The sequence below is a fragment of the Pogona vitticeps genome, chromosome 4 (assembly GCF_051106095.1).
Source record: "Pogona vitticeps strain Pit_001003342236 chromosome 4, PviZW2.1, whole genome shotgun sequence".
NCBI lineage: Eukaryota > Metazoa > Chordata > Lepidosauria > Squamata > Agamidae > Pogona > Pogona vitticeps.
In genome coordinates, this window is record NC_135786.1 from 41,507,192 (window position 1) to 41,524,046 (window position 16,855).

General features: G+C 41.8%; 1 long non-coding RNA gene across 2 annotated transcripts in view; it reads right to left on the reverse strand.

Moving 5' to 3' along the window:
* Nucleotides 1-13,479: 13,479 nt before the first annotated feature.
* LOC140706561 (uncharacterized) overlaps nucleotides 13,480-16,855 on the reverse strand; it is a 50,099-nt gene continuing 46,723 nt past the window's right edge. For both annotated transcript variants that reach the window (XR_013545135.1, XR_013545134.1), the window contains 2 exons: nucleotides 16,042-16,153; nucleotides 13,480-14,912 (listed from right to left, as the gene is read on the reverse strand). This is a non-coding gene — a long non-coding RNA (uncharacterized LOC140706561). The remainder of the gene's footprint in view (nucleotides 14,913-16,041; nucleotides 16,154-16,855) is intronic.

Below are 16,855 nucleotides of genomic sequence, written 5' to 3' on the forward strand. Positions count from 1 at the left end.
GGTAAACCTGGTCATTGTGGGAGCAGAAGAGTTGCTGGAGAATCATCTTGGTTTCTGTACTTAAATGAATCAATCAAATTTTGTTTTCTTCTCAGACATCTAAGACACATCTCTCCGGGGTAGAAGAACATATATCTTGGGAGGATTTGCACACAAACAGCTGTAAATAATGCTGAGCACGTGACATGTTAGGGGGAAAAAATGACAGGTAACAGAAAAATGTGTACGCTAGGGGAGGATGCGTATGAAGTGCATATATTAGGTATCAGGAAAGTAAATGTGACTTTCTGTGCACTATTTTAAAGAATGGAGGATGATGCAGAAATTAAATAGTATGAACCCATTATTAACTACAGTAGGACCCTCATATCCATGGGGCATTGATTCCAAGCCCCCCCGCCTCATGGATCCTGAAAATCATAGATAATAGTGAATGCCCCCACTCCACTGTCCCCACCCTCACAAGAAATAGCCTGGGCCAACCCCACACCCCTCCATCTACTTCTCACAGTGACAGTGGGTGAATTTATTTATTTATTTATTTATTTATTTGATTTGTATCCCGCCTATCTGGGCCACCGGCCCACGCTGTGTTTGTGTTTAGTCGTTTAGTCGTGTCCGACTCTTCGTGACCCCATGGACCAGAGCACGCCAGGCCCTCCTGTCTTCTACTGCCTCCCGGAGTTGTGTCAGGTTCATGTTGGTTGCTTCGCAGACACTGTCCAGCCATCTCATCCTCGGTCGTCCCCTTCTCCTCTTGCCATCACACTTTCCCAACATCAGGGTCTTTTCCAGGGAGTCTTTTCTTCTCATTAGATGGCCAAAGTACTGGAGCCTCAGCTTCAGGATCTGTCCTTCCAGTGAGCACTCAGGGTTGATTTCCTTTAGAACTGATAGGTTTGTTCTCCTTGCAGTCCAGGGGATTCTCAAGAGCCTCCTCCAGCACCACAATTCAAAGGCATCAATTCTTCGGCGGTCTGCTTTCTTTATGGTCCAGCTCTCACTTCCATACATCACAACAGGAAAAACCATAGCTTTGACTATTCGGACTTTTGTTGGCAAGGTGATGTCTCTGCTTTTCAAGATGCTGTCCAGATTTGTCCTCACTTTCCTCCCAAGAAGAAGGCGCCTTTTAATTTCAGGGCTGCTGTCTCCATCTGCAGTGATCATGGAGCCCAGGAAGATAAAATCTGACACTGCCTCCATATCTTCCCCTTCTATTTCCCAGAAGGTGATGGGACCAGTGGCCATGATCTTAGTTTTTTTGATGTTGAGTTTCAGACCGTTTTTTGCACTCTACTCTTTCACTCTCATTACAAGGTTCTTTAATTCCTCCTCACTTTCTGCCATCAGAGTGGTATCATCTGCATATCGGAGGTTGTTGATATTTCTTCCGGCAATCTTAATTCCGGCTTGGGTTTCTTCCAGTCCAGCCTTCCGCATGATGTATTCTGCATATAAGTTAAATAAGCTGGGGGACAGTATACAGCCTTGCCGTACTCCTTTCCCAATTTTGAACCACTCAGTTGTTCCATGACCAGTTCTAACTGTTGCTTCCTGTCCCGCATATAGGTTTCTCAGGAGACAGATAAAGTGGTCAGGCACTCCCATTTCTTTAAGAACTTGCCATAGTTTGCTGTGGTCCACACAGTCAAAGGCTTTCGCATAATCAATGAAGCAGAAGTAGATATTTTTCTGGAACTCTCTGGCTTTCTCCATAATCCAGTGCAAGTTAGCAATTTGGTCTCGAGTTCCTCTGCCTCTTCGGAATCCAGCTTGTACTTCTGGGAGTTCTCGGTCCACATACTGCTGAAGCCTACCTTGGAGGATTTTGAGCATAACCTTGCTAGCGTGCGAAATGAGTGCAATTGTACGGTAGTTGGAGCATTCTTTGGCACTGCCTTTCTTGGGGATTGGGATGTAGACTGATCTTTTCCAATCCTCTGGCCACTGTTGAGTTTTCCAAACTTGCTGGCATATTGAATGTAGCACCTTAACAGCATCATCTTTCAATATTTTAAATAGTTCAACTGGAATGCCATCACCTCCACTGGCCTTGTTGTTAGCCAGGCTTTCTAAGGCCCACTTGACTTCGCTCTCCAGGATGTCTGGCTCAAGGTCAGCAACTACATTGTCTGGGTTGTCCGGGATATCCACATCTTTCTGATATAATTCCTCCGTGTATTCTTGCCACCTCTTCTTGACGTCTTCTGCTTCTGTTAGGTCCCTCCCATTTTTGTCTTTTATCATGTTCATCTTTGCGCAAAATGTTCCTCTAATATGTCCAATTTTCCTGAACAGATCTCTGGTCTTTCCTTTTCTGTTATCTTCCTCTATTTCTTTGCATTGTTCATTTAAGAAGGCCCTCTTGTCTCTCCTTGCTATTCTTTGGAAGTCTGCATTCCATTTTCTGTAACTTTCCCTATCTCCCTTGCATTTTGCTTCCCTTCTCCTCTCTGCTATTTCTAAGGCCTCGTTGGACAGCCACTCTGCTTTCTTGCATTTCCTTTTCTTTGGGATGGTTTTCGTTGCTGCCTCCTGGACAATTGTCCAGGAGGCCCACGCTAAGTGGCTTATTTATTTATTTATTTGGTTTGAAGGGGCCAAATCACCAGGGTGGGGATGAGGCAAGAGCTGCCCCTTCTGACTCTGCTTCGTTGGCTAGAAGCAGCCCCAAGGCAGTGGCGGAGGAGGAGGGATCCCACCTACCTGCCTGACTGAAGGCCACCCACCAAATACTGCCTGATTCAATAGGTCTGCTTTAGTGCAATTTACTGTGTTAAGCAACAGGATTTCAGCTAGTAACAAGGGGGCACAATGTACATTCCAAGAGATCTAGGCTGGAAATTGGAAAGACAAATTGTGTCAGGTTAGACATCTTTATATCCAGATGTGTTTTATTTCTAGTCCTGCCAACTGGCAGATAGCAAAGTGATCCACAGCAGATCTCTTGCTGAGCAAAATATCTGCATTTGGAGTCTTGTGGCACAGTGGTTAAGCTCTAGTACTGCGGTCAAGCTCGGAAAATTCAGTATCCAACTTGTTGAGAGGAGGCAGTGTGTAGCCTGCATAATTAAATTTTAAAACACCAAGAGAGTGCTTTAAGCACGATGGGGTGGTATATAATCAGCACACTTTGCTTTGCATTGCTCCTGAAGGCACTCACCTCTGACACTGTGATAGGCAAAGTTTGATCCTGTGTAAATCTCATGTTAATAGGTGGCACATTAAATGTTCGTAAAATGTGCACAGGAGTTCAGCTGTCAGTTGGTTCCTGTCATATCCCCACATGGATTTCTTACCCCACCCTTGTAAACTTCAGGAATGACAAGACTCAGAATAGATTTTCATGCTAACTACAGTCATGAAGAATGGAAAAATCATGATTTGGATTATTTAGATTTTCGCTTTTGGATTTTTTCTTTTTCCTTTTTTCCTTTGGATTACTTCATTTGTAGAAATACTCAAGGTAAGAATAAGGCATTGTTAGAGTTCACTCGTATGAACATAAATCAGCCATAGACTGCCAGGCCTCCTAATATGTACCTCTGCCAGAAGAGAATTTTCCACTAAGTCTGGTATAGTAAATGTTTATTCATCTAGTCTGTGAGTTACTTTCTGGCTGCCAGTTCACAGCAACCCAGTAAGCTCTTTCAGGGCTGTGTGCTGTCTGCCTGTGATCTTTAGCCCAAGGGCCTTGACACTATAGGAGTTTGTAAGATCTCTCGTGGCCCTTATGGGATGAGGCAGAGTGACACGTTCCTCTCCAGCACCAGGATAGTAGAAGTTATAGATTGTACAACTTTCCCCCAACATAAGGGCCCTGCTACTGCTCCAGCTTCCTCCCCAGCCTCAATTTACCACTACTGACCTCCACCCTTCCTAAAATTCTCAGCAATCAGTTGTAGGGCGGCGGCGGCAGCTGCTCACCAACAGCCATCTCTGTGGAAAAAATCACCTCCTGTGCAAAAGCAGACAGTATGTATTTGCACAGAGCTGGCAGGATTAGCCCAGACATTTTCTGAACAGCAGTGCAGTGGCAGACAAAGGAAAACAACAGGCAGAAAGATGGCTGAGAGGCTGCAAAATGGGAGGAATCAGGGTGCCTCTCCTCTCATTTCAGGAGGTGGGAGTACTTGGGCTGCCTTTGCATTCCTCCTTCCTTTTCCTGTTGTGCTCGGGTTGATTCCCTTAAGTACACAGACCAAGAAATCCAAATTCCATATTAAGGTAATATTAGCAGGGTAATTAAGCCAATGAAAATGAGGAACCAGATTCTGTGCAAGCTTTTGGAATGACCAGCTGCCTTGAGCCAAGAAGATGCCGGGCAAAGGAAAGATAACAAAAGAAAAACAAAACCAGAATTGCTTGTAAGGTGGGTATATTGCCACACTCTCCCAAGCTGTGATGAAGGATCAGCAGATATTCAAATGCAACTCTTTCAGATGCTGCTGGTGTTGGGTTGCATTGGGAAGTAGCTAGTGTATTGGATGGGAATAACTGGAAGCAGAAAATTGGCCCCTGGACCTTCTAGCCCCACTTCCCCACCCCTGCTTTAGGTTTAAAGGAAAACAGACCAGGATCTTTTTTCTGAGCATGGATTATTCTACCATCTGCATGTCCACCTGAGTGACTGACCACTGCTCTTCGCTTCTGCAAGAGCCTGAAGTGATAACAAGGCCTTACAGTTGTATTATTGATCATGTCACAAATCTGACCGCTACCATGTCAGTGATAAAAATGTAACATAGAAAGCACACTTTAGGTTTGATAGCAAAAATATCTGACAAATGATTGTCTAATTTTCTCTTGAATGCTTCCAGTGTAGGAGCACTCATCACCTCCCAAAGTAATTGGTTCCATCATTGTACTACTCTAACAGTTAGTGATATGGGGGGGGGGGAGAGATAGAGAATGTAAAAAGACTACAGTATTTAAACAATGATACAAATATTTCTCTTCACCCTACAGTTTTGTGACGTGGTTTCCAGAGAGGCTTATGGGGATGACCTCAGTCTAAGCCCTCCCTGGCGCCTCTGTGGTTGAAATGTCCAGGGAATACTGTGGGCTCTATTGAGGGAGGAGGAGGGAGTCACTCACCATCTTCTTTTGTGCCATTAACCCAGTCTACTGTATTACTTTATTTTTCTTTTCCTTCAATTAAATTTGCTGACCATCTTTTTAATATTGCAAACGTCAGACAGAATACAGGGGATCTGTTGTGGTGTTGCTCCACCCCAGAGCTGAACAGCAGTTCCTTCTTCCATCTTGTACTTTCTCCCCAGATTACCCAGATGCCCTTGATTTGGTCTGGTTTTGCACAGTTGTCCAATGGCAGTACACACACCTAGTAGAAACCACTGGCCTCTACAAAGCCCTTTCTTCTCCTCTCTACCTCATGATTGCATCAAACCCTGTAACTGAATCGGAGACAGGCACATGAGATACAATATGAATGGGTACTCAAATAGCAGGATTTCCCCCATGTAACTTTCAAAGTACTGTAATTAAAAGTTATTTCATCAATGTAACCTAACTTAGTTATGCCAAGATACTGCAAAATAGAATGAATTACAATTGACTAATTAATTAGTAGTAATTACTTTCCCACTCTGGAAGAAAAGTGTCTTGGCTCATCTTTTGCTCTAATCTTAGCACTATCTCCGGCCCTGTTCAGCATACAATGTGACCGCCCCACACCAACAACATATTATCACCAGAACTGTAAAACAGCTACTTTTCTGGACCACTACTTCTAGAATTTCCAGTTGCCCATTGTTGGCTGGGAATTTCTAGAAGCTATAATCAACAAAAGTCTTGCCAAGCTCTGATTATCCTCAAGGGAATTCCCATCATAGTGCTATGCTAGTTTGTTATTATTGTAGCAAATTAGCAAGAGTAGCAAGAGTCATGTGGTATCATAACAACACCTACTTTCATAGACAGCAACCTACTCTGAATGCATGGAGTATAAGCTCAGTAGACAAACATTTATACATATCCAGGGTGGTGGCGGGGGCAGCGGGGGGGGGGAGCGGAGGTCAAAAGTGAAAGATATGTATAAAGGCTCCAGAATGGTGATAACCTTAGCAAAGGTTAATGGCTATTTAACCTTCCTTCAGTCCAGAGTTTAATGGTGGTTTTAATGAGTTCAAAAATTGAGTACATCCCAGCATAGTTAAGCAGATTAATGCATTTCTGTTGGAGGAAAAAAAATGCCTAAAGCAAGGATAAAAACAAGAGATTGGCCTATGGATATAAGCTACTGGTGGAGGCAGGCCTTATAAGGGGAGCGTGCAGCAGGGCAATTTGGCTGGGCCTTCCCTCAGCCAAGGATGCATGCTGGTCAGGCACTGTATGACTTTTTTTTTTTAAATGTACATGCCATTCTTTATGTCAGTGCTTCCCAACCCTGGGTCTCCAGATGTTCTTGGATGATAATTCCCAAGGCCAGCAGAACAAGTGGTAAAGGCTTCTGGGAATTTTAGACCATGAATATCTGGGGACCTAAGATTGGGAGCCAGTGGCCTAGAGCAGTGGTTCTTAACCTTTGTTACTCAGATGCTTTTGAACTGCAACTCCCAGAAACCCCAGTCAGCACAGCAGGTGGTGAAGGCTTCTGGGAGTTGCAGTCCAAAACTCCTGAGTAACCCAAGGTTAAGAACCAGTGGCCTAGAGCAGTGGTTCCCAACCTTGGGTAACCCAGGCATTCTTGAACTGCAATTACCAAAACCCTTCACCACCAGCTGTGCTGGCCAGGGTTCCTGGGAGTCGCAGTCCAACAACACCTGGTTTACCCAAGGCTGAGAACTACTGCTTTGCATTAAAATATTTCCCCTCTCTTCTCAAATAATGGGAGGGACTCACAATGTGAAATGGTCTGGGCCTCCTCTGAGGATTGAACTCAAAGGGGGGCAGAGGGAATAGAAATGCAAAAATTGCATAAATACTGGTTACAAAAATTATCCAAAGAGATGTCTATTTTATCACAATAAAATAGCTGGGTGGTAGTAGACAGAAATGCACAGATGAGCCCTTTAGCAAGCATAGTGAAATTCTTCCTCAGGGAATGTGATTCTCAATGAAAGAGCCTTGCTTTAAGGCATTTAATATTTCAGACGCCAGTAGATGGCACTGGAAGGTGAAGCAACAGGCTTGAACAACAACCTCTGAGAACTACTTTATAGCACCCCTTAGTAGTCCATCACACCTGGACACATTCAGGGCACGTTTCTCATACTGTTGAGGACTTGAAATGCATTCTATCTTCCTAACCTTACCCACATCTTTGCAGCTGCTTGTATGCACATAACCAACTGGCATGCAGAAGAGAGCTGGTCGTTATGGTGCCAAATTCAACACTGGAATTCAAGAAGGAATGAAACAGGGTATCTCTGAAGCTCTTCTGAAACTTCAGCAGCAAGGAACAGCCACATTCTTTTCAAATCTCATTGGGAGGATGGGGTAGAAAATTTGGATCTTGCTGCTACAGGGTTGCGGTGTCTCCAGAGGCTTAAGTTCTTGAGATAAGAAGTTGTAATCTGTTCATTATGCGTTTTAGTGTGGGATGTGTTTGATACACGCATTTTGGCCTCAAAACATCAGTGCAACAGAAGCCAGAATAATAAATGTGTCAAAAACCAGAAAGTAATCACTGCATGAAGAACAGTTAAGATAGCAAAAGCAGGTGAGCCAAGCACATTATAGATACAATATGTGTGTGATATTTTAAAGAAACTTATTCCATCAAACCATTCTAGAATATATGTACTCTTAGAACAACATATCAAAGTTCTGAGACAAGACTCAAACAGTTAGTGAGCTATTGCTTTGAAAAAAAATATCTGAAGCACAAAGCGTCTATTGTTAAGTCGACACATTGCAGTGGCTTAGGTATCTGGCTGTGGAGCCAGAGGTTGAGGGTTGGATTCCTCCAGGTATCTCCTGTAAATAGAACCAGCCTGTGTAGCCTTGGGCAAGCTGCACAGTCCTAGAGTGCCCCCGGAAGAAGGGAATGGTGAACAACTTCTGAGTATTCTCTACCTGAAATACCCTAAAAAGGGTTTCCATAAGTCAGAACTGTCTTGACATGACAAATTTTATTTGCATAACATTTTAAATGTACATACAACCATATCTAGTTCCTATCTGTCAGCTTACTTTCACAGATAGACTCGAGAGAAATGATCTGCTTAAAGCGATCAGTATACCCATATATCATTGTCAAGTGCAAACACAGCATAGTAGAAGTTGAGGACATATTGGTAATTCTGTTGCTTCCTGACATGTCTATGACCACTGCACCATAAACTGAGTTTTGTAAAACCAGAAACCAAGTTTATTTAGCACACAAATTGGAGGATAAGCATCTGAGCAAGATGAAGGTTTCTTTACACCTCCATTGCCCACTGCGTTATCAGTACAAAAATAAAACCGTTCTTATTCTAAAAACTAGGTTTAGAAGAGTTTAACTTTTGATAGCAAACTTTTTTTTTGCCAATTTCCTCCTTTCAGCTGTAATATATTACAGGAAATGGCAAACAGATTGGGCAGGTAAGTGGCAACAAAAATACTTTATTTGTAAACAAACAACATGTTTTCACAATTATAAAAAGGAAGACATTAACATGTTCTGCGAGCGTTGTTTTCCCATATTTTAAATTACCTGTCTTTTTGAAATGCAACTGTAATCAAGGCAGGCAATTTAAAATATGGGAAAATAAGGCACATAAAATATTTTCATGTTTATAATTAAAAACAAAAAGGTTGCCTGCTTTCCATGAAAAGATATGGCATAGCAAGTGTGCCGAGCTTTAAGATTTCACAAAACTACTGTTTTTGACTCAATAGACTAACACAAGGATTCCTCTGGAAACTATTGGTTGGAATCCTGTTGCTTAGGGTAAAAAATTGCACTACCCATTGAATCAGTGGTGATTTGGTGAGTTAACACTCTCATAAGTTCCATTGATTCAGATGGATCTACTCTAACTGTGACTTACTGTTCTAAAGTAAGTTGAAACTAGAGCAGGGCCATTTGGATCAGTGGAACTTAGGGGGGAGATGAATTACCAAATCCCCATTATTTCAATAGGCCTACTTTAGTGTAATTTACTACACTAAGCAACAAGATTTCAGCTAAAAGGGAAAAGCTATGTGGTCCTTGTAAACAATCCAAAGGGAGGAGTAGGTGATATTTGTATAAGACTACTAAAAAATCAAAGGCTAGCTTTCAGCACATATGGGCCTCCATTAGGTGGGGCACTACTTATCTGTGGATGGTGCAAGAAAAAAAAATGAGCATTCCAAAAATTATGTCTAGATGTTTGTGCCAATTTCAAAATGAGGGCTGCTAAGTCAAACTAGGAGTGCTGGTTTCAAACTCCACTTCTGGCATTGTTGATTAAATTTTCTCAAAACATCTAGACAGAAGGCTGCTAGCATTTTCTTTGGTTGGAATAACAGAGAAATGTGGTAAACTTTTAATCAGAGACATTGGGGTAATATTTTGTTTACCCACTATGTAAGTCAGTTACACAGACATTAATTGTATTACCAAGTGCAGGGGTCTCCAAACTATGGCCCACAGGTTATATCTGGCCTGCCTTGCCTTTATATCCAGCCCTGTCCAGTATGTTGGAGGCCGGTAGCTGCCTAGAATGGATGGTAGCAGAAACAGAAGCTAGACTGCTGGAACCACGATTTCAGTTCCAGCAGCCTAGTTTTTGCAAGGAGGAGCGGGGACAGCTTCCCTTTCAGCAATCCTGACTGAGGTGATTCTGGCAATGTCTTTTCATGGACAGCATGGGTGGGGGATCGCTTGGGTCAGGCTTCATCCATCTTCCTGTGTCTCAACAGGCATAAGAAAGACAAGGGAAGTGGGACTGAAGTGGGGGATCACTTCAATCAGGTTTTGCTCCTCTTCCTATCCCTGCTTGGGCATAGGAAAGGAGCGAAGTCTTACTGAAGTGATTCTCCACCCCCATGGTCTTTGCAAAGACAGGGGGGATGGGGTGGATTGCTTGAGTTCCCCTTCTCTCCTCTTCCTATGCTCACGTGGGGATAGGAAGAGGAGCAAAGCCTGACAGAAGCAATCCCACACCCCATCTTTCATTCATTCATTATATAATTGTGTTTTTCCCCTTTGGCCCTCAAAAATGTACAGTGGTGCCTCGCATTACGATGTTAATTCGTTCCAGCGAAATTGTTGTAGAATGAAAATGTCGTAAAGTGAAATTAAAAAGCCCATAGAAAAGCATTAAAACCCGTTTAATGCGTTCCGATGGGCTGGAAACTCACCGTTCAGCGAAGATCCTCCATAGGGCGGCCATTTTTGCTGCCTGTGCAGAAAACAGCAGGGGCCATTTTGTTTACCCGGCAGCCATTTTGAAACCGCCAATCAGTTGTCCGAAAATCATCATTTTGTGAAGAATTGGTTCCCGAAGCAGGGAACCAATCATCACAAAGCGAAATTCCCCCATAGGAAACATCATAAAACAATCGCAGAAGCGATCGCAAAAAGTTCATCATAATGCGGTTTCGTCGTTAAACGGAGTGATCGTAAAGCGAGGCACCACTGTATAAAATATATGATGTGGCCCTCATACTAAAATATTTGGAGACCCCTGATCTAGCGGTTGGAGGAAGATGCTGTCCTTAGTTTGCAATCTTGCTTGGTTGATGCTAAGCCAGGGTCCATACTTTATTGCAGATTGTGCTTTGCAGCTCTCATCCTGAAGCTGGCCTAGACTTCTAGCCAGGATTTTTGTAACTCATGTATTTTTTCTGCTCCACCCAAAGATAAGTGGTGCCCTGCCTGATGAACACCGCCTTAGTGGTCTAATAGAAATATCACCTACCCTCGCCTTTTGATAACATACAAGGACCACACCTTTTCCCCACACCAATTTTTTAAACTATAAAAGTTATCCTTAACAGTCACCCATTACACCATCTACACCCAAGCATGGACTCTGACTTAACATCAGGGCTTAGCCTTAGAGGGTCACAGAGTCTTTCCATACCATGATAAAGTGATGAAATAAGAATTTGTGAAGGTGAATGATTAATATAAGTTATTATAGAAATATTTCAGAACCAAAAATCTTCGTAGGAATGGGTAAAACCAAACAAAAACAAACATAAGACTCTGATTATGTGAAGATAAGTAAAAAATTATTATCACTATACAGTTTGTAGTCACACATTGTGCAATGCTCTTATTAAAGAGCATAAATATACATTGGTACAACTGAAGAACAAACGTTATTTGCAAGACACCTGCACTAACAATGAGTCAACGTACAAAATGGTGTATGAGTCCTGGTGAAAGCCCTCACAGAGTTGCCAATCAAAAGACACTTTGCTGTTCTTCCATCTTTTTCTCCTTATCATATTGTCTTTCCTAGGAAAAATGGTGGTGGTGGGAAAGTAGAAATGGATTATGTTGTTATCAGGAACACCCACAAAATTCTGTGAATGAGTTGGAGTGATTGTGCAGAACCTGTCTCTGAAAGCACCCAGTAACTTATTTAATGGAGTGAGGTGGGGAATGTTTCGGACCTCCACACATACTGAAAAGCTCCTTGCAACATCTTTTGCTTCACTAGTCATGCTTTACAGTAAGCAGCAGAATCCATGATGTATGAATTATACTTTTAATGATAAAAGTAGGCAAAAAGCCATGCTAGAAAAATAATCTTTGAAAACAAAATGGAAACAGCTAATTATATTCTACTTTCCTAGCCTCCTGTCAGCTCAAGAGAAATCAAAGAGATTTAAAACAACTTCTTAACTTTCCATAAAATGTTTTATTATAGAATTACTCCTCAGCCTTTGGTAATCTACATTCCACCAGTTACAGGATCAAACAGCCCGAGTCCCACCATGATAGAAAAAGAAAAAAAGCCAGTTTTTCTTCCAACAAATAAATGTGGGCGTTTTTAGTCATTCTTACGTTTCTCATGATACATTGGTGTAGCGTTCACCCTTGTGCCCCCTTGTTTGACCATCAAGACTCTGAGCAGACGAAGGCAAACTATCCTCTCTTTTACACTGCTGCCACCAGGTGATCACTAAATCACCATTACCTCAGGAAGACTCCACACTTCAAGGTCTTTTATATAGAAACTTTGTTTATTGATTACAGAAATTAAAATTGATTCATGAATATCTTCTTTAGGTAAATTTATTATTAACAACAACCTTCTATTTGATAATACACTCCTAACTCTAATCACACCTCAGAATTTCCCAAACTCCACACTCTATCCCCTTCTCTCACACTCCACTCTTACTGACCCTGTTACTCTTATTCTGACTTTCTGACTGACTGACTCTGACTCTCTGCCTCTGCCTCTTATAGCATTTCTCTCAGCTCCGCCTCTCAGCAACATTCATATGCATGAACCATTACATTACATAACAAAACATGAACCATTGACCTAATAAATGGGGAACACTACAGGTGGCATGGGAGGGAACAGAGGATTAGAAGTAACGTGGAGTGTCCCAAGTTACTGTTCTCCATGTAACAAAAAATTGGTCAAAGTTACATTTCCATGCTATCCCACTAGAGGACTCAAACTTTTTGTTTCCAATCTACTCTTAATGAATAAACACCACTAAATTGTTTCACACATTGGTCTCTCTCCTGGCACCAAATATTACACAAAATGCTTGTTGTTGATGGAAAGGAAAAATGGAACAAGCTAGAAATCCAGATCAATCAGACTGAAGGAGGAATGATTGAAATAGGGAAGGGGACTCTATACAATTTTCTTTATATTTTGCATTGATTGGAAGATTTCAGGTTTTAGACAGCTCAGCATCCTGCTGCCTGAAAAATCCTTCAAATGGGGAAAATACTGTGGATATAGGAGTGTTCCCTATTGAGGGGGGGGCAGTGACTTCCACATAATGTAAACCTAATGTGCTTCTGAGCAAAAGGCTGGGCTCCAACTGGGCCACAGGGCATTGTTGTGGAACTCCTATGATAAGGTCTTGCCCTTTGGTTTAAAACTTCTCTGGAACTGCAGCAGGATCCAAAGGCCATTTTGTTTTTATAAACTTAAAAGCCAGAGCAAAGTTCAGGCAAACATGAGGTACACTAACACAGTTGGCACAAAATGGACCCAGGAGTGAGTGAGACCATTCCTGATGACGAATGTTCCCGAGAATAACATTACAAAGTACTCAGTATTGACCCCTAAGAGTCAGTTTGTTTCCGATGATCTTCCCCTTATTTGGGCTTTGCTGAATGTTCTTGTCCTCTCTGGACTTGTATGATCAAACTTTGCTTATCATTATCCAAATGCTAAACATTATACAAATTGCAGTAGCAAGTTGCCCTTTGGGCTTTAACTTTTTCCCTCCTGGAACTCAACAAGTTCAGACCAGTTTGTAATATATGTGTTTCATGAGAACAAAGTCAGGCTGAGAACCTTGGTTTCTGTCAAAAAAGTTTTAGAATAAGGCTTCGTGTGTGTGTGTGTGTGTGTGTGTGTGTGTGTGTGTGTGTGTGTGTGTGTGTGTGTGTGTGTGTGTGTGTGTGTGTGTGTGTGTGTGTGTGTGAGAGAGAGAGAGAGAGAGAGAGAGAGAGAGAGAGAGAGAGAGAATAACGAAAATGCTGTAACACATTAAAAACTATCATATTAAATTTCATTGTGGTATTTTGTGAATCAAAATCCAGTTTTCTCCCCTATATTTATTCACTGATGATGAGACACTTGTCCAGGTGAGGATACAGATAATACACAAAGGGACGATGACACAGGCATTTAGTTCGTTACGAGGACAGGCTGGTTTGCTCCTAAAGATGGTGATCAGTTGACATCTTTGCTGGAGTAGACAAGCCCATTCCCAGAATAGTCCTACCCATACCTTTCTGAGCCTCTATCAGAGGCTTGTACTTCTTTGTTTGTGTGACTGCAGAGAACAAACCAAAAGTGAGCCTTCTGGCTGTACAGGCTCATTTGGATGGGAATTTCCAACATCATGAAATGGCTTAATAAGAGAAGCCACTTGAGGATACTGGCAAATTAAATACTTCCTCTGCTTATAAGCATAGGAAATTAAAAAAAAAAGAGACTCCCTTAAGGCAGCAAAAATAGACAGCACCACATGACAGCCCAGGTAGTTATACCAGGACTGCTTGTCATGGTCTCCAGCATTTGTTGATCTTTTCGGAGTTAATGGGAGGAAGTGTCTGGGAACTGGGATAAAGGTCTTGATGTGGACTTAGGTCCCAATATGCAACTCTGGCTGCATTGTTACTGCTAGCATCTATCATACTATTGAACAATAATATTAACCAGTCACAATCTGAGTTCTTCAAACCTGTTTGACTTGTAGCACAGCTTGCACCTCTTCTGGATTGTTTCTTTTTGCCCACAGAGACTAAGTCTATATAGATGTGACTCATATTGGCCTATATTCTACTTGGCCAAACTTGGAATGGTGATCTAGGATATTTGGAGAATGCCAGGTTAGAGATTGTTGGCAATGTCTGTACAGATCCATTACAGGATCATTATATTGTTGTTCTCTGTCGTGGGCTCCTGTTGTATGAGAAGCAAACATCATAGCGATTGGGGCCAGGAGACAAAGAAGGACAGGTTAATAAGTTCATCTTCAAAAACAGCTTTTATGCATTGACTCAAAAAAACTGCTGGATATGTCAGTGGTTTGTATTCCTCCTGCAGAGCCAGAAACTGGGAGTTCAGTTTCCCACTGTGCTTCCTTGACAGGGGCTGGGGTTGATGATCCATATGGTCCCTTTCAGCTTTGCAATTCCAAGATGATGATGATGATGATTGTAAATGGCCAAAGCACATATCTGACCAGTCTCCTACAAAGCCTTAAGAGGACTGTATGGGCTTCTGGAGAGCCTTCAGAGCTCAGTATTTTGAATTCTGAGTAGAAAAGGAAAGGAAAGGAAAGAAAAAAAAAAGAGAAAAGAAACTCCTGAACACTTGAACCATCAGTCAGAGAACAAAAGAGCTGTTGCTGCAATGATTGGTATCTTTAAAAATCTTCTTTCTCAACTTTTAGTTGTACTTGGAAATCTTAATCACACACTACTTACTGTTTTCTATGGTAGGGCTTTCAGTACAGTTCATCATCTTGTTGTCACTACTTTTTCTCTCTAGACCTGCCTTTGATTTCCTTCTGTTGTGTTATTGCACTAGTTCCATAATGGAAAAGAAGCTAATTAAAACTAAAGCAGTCTTTGAAATGCACAAGGCTGTTTAAAATCAGCTTGAGGCCCAAGACTGTTCAAACATCAAAGGGAGGGAGGAGTAGCACAACTGTGATGACAACAACAATTTAGATATGGAATAGGGTAGCTTCAAGGCTAGTGTGTTTTTTAACAAAAGATTTGTCATGCAGAAAAGAGGATTATAATAGATAGTTCTGCATTAAATTGGGGTATGATGATTTAGCTTGCAAGACCTGAGGTTTCGGAGGTCATTCATTTATAGGTTTGCCACAAGTGGGAAATTAGTTGATGGCATGAGGCAAATTGAAATGGCTGTAATTTAAGCAGAAATATGGTACAACGTACCCTAGTCTAGAGGAATATAATCAGGTAACGTGTGTTCCTATTTAGCCTCTTGCCCAGATGCTCATTGTTGATAGGCAATTTCAAGACACCCCTCTCTTCCATCTTTGGCACTGCCTTGCATAAAAAGCTTTAAAATAGAGGAGTAGCCTTGCCACACTGTTTTGTAGATATCTTTGCCACAATCATTAAAACAAAATGTTATGCACAGTCATGGATGTTATTTCCTGGCATTCTCCTTCTTTTCATAATGATTTCCCACATCCTGTCCTTGCTCATTTTTGGGTGGCTTTATCAGGTGATTATTTTCATTCTTTTAAAGCAACTTTCCAAGGTTTCCGATTGGCCATCTGTCTTGGCTCCAAACTCCACAAAAGAATGCGAGGGACATCTGTGTTTTAAAATGGGGATCTATTCACTCCCATATAAATCTGATTGGTTGGAAGGTACAAAAGTGACATGAAAGTCTACCATCTTACCATAGCCTGGAGTTCCCCTTCAAGTTAGGTTCAGTTTTCTTCATGCTCACTGTCAGTCTCAGAGCTGCCTTTGTAATGGGCTCCTGCTGGATGCCTGTTGCATCACGTCACTCTATTTGCAAACAGATATTTTACTTTTAATAAAGTTATCTGCATTGAGAGAGTCTGTTTGTTTGAGAGTCTTGAATTTCCTAACAGATTTGGTGAAACAATCGGAGTACTAATTTTTTCTAACAACAGTTGCAAAGACAGCCAGTAAATCCAGATATGTAGTGATGAGTCTGCTTTAGGTTTTAATCTGACGTTTTTTAGCAACTGTTCAAGGTGCTGGCCCACATCCCTCAAATAGGTTCAGTACCTTGGAGAGCTCCTGTAAAGTCTGAACCAAAACCCACTATGAATTCATCACATCTGTGAATCCAGTTGCCAGTGCAATAGTTCTATGCTTCCCACCAAAAATACCACAGACAAGTGTCACCATCCATGTGAACCTTTGAGGTTTGATTATCTGGAAGACAATATTGAAATCTCCAGGGGAGGCATTTCTCATTGTCTCAATGCCTTCAGAATGGGGATGCAGCAGAGGGACTGACTCTGCTGACCTTACATTAATTTGGACCTTAATCTTTTCCTATTTCACTGCATCTCCTGTCTATATCATTTCCATGCCCTGGTCATTCTCTGTGCCCCTTCCCTTCAATTTGTTGACACACTTCTTCTATCTCCCAAATGCAATCTATCATGTGTATGATGTGAGACTCCTTGAATATATTCATTTTGCAGGCACTGCACAATAATTAATGTTGCTACCATT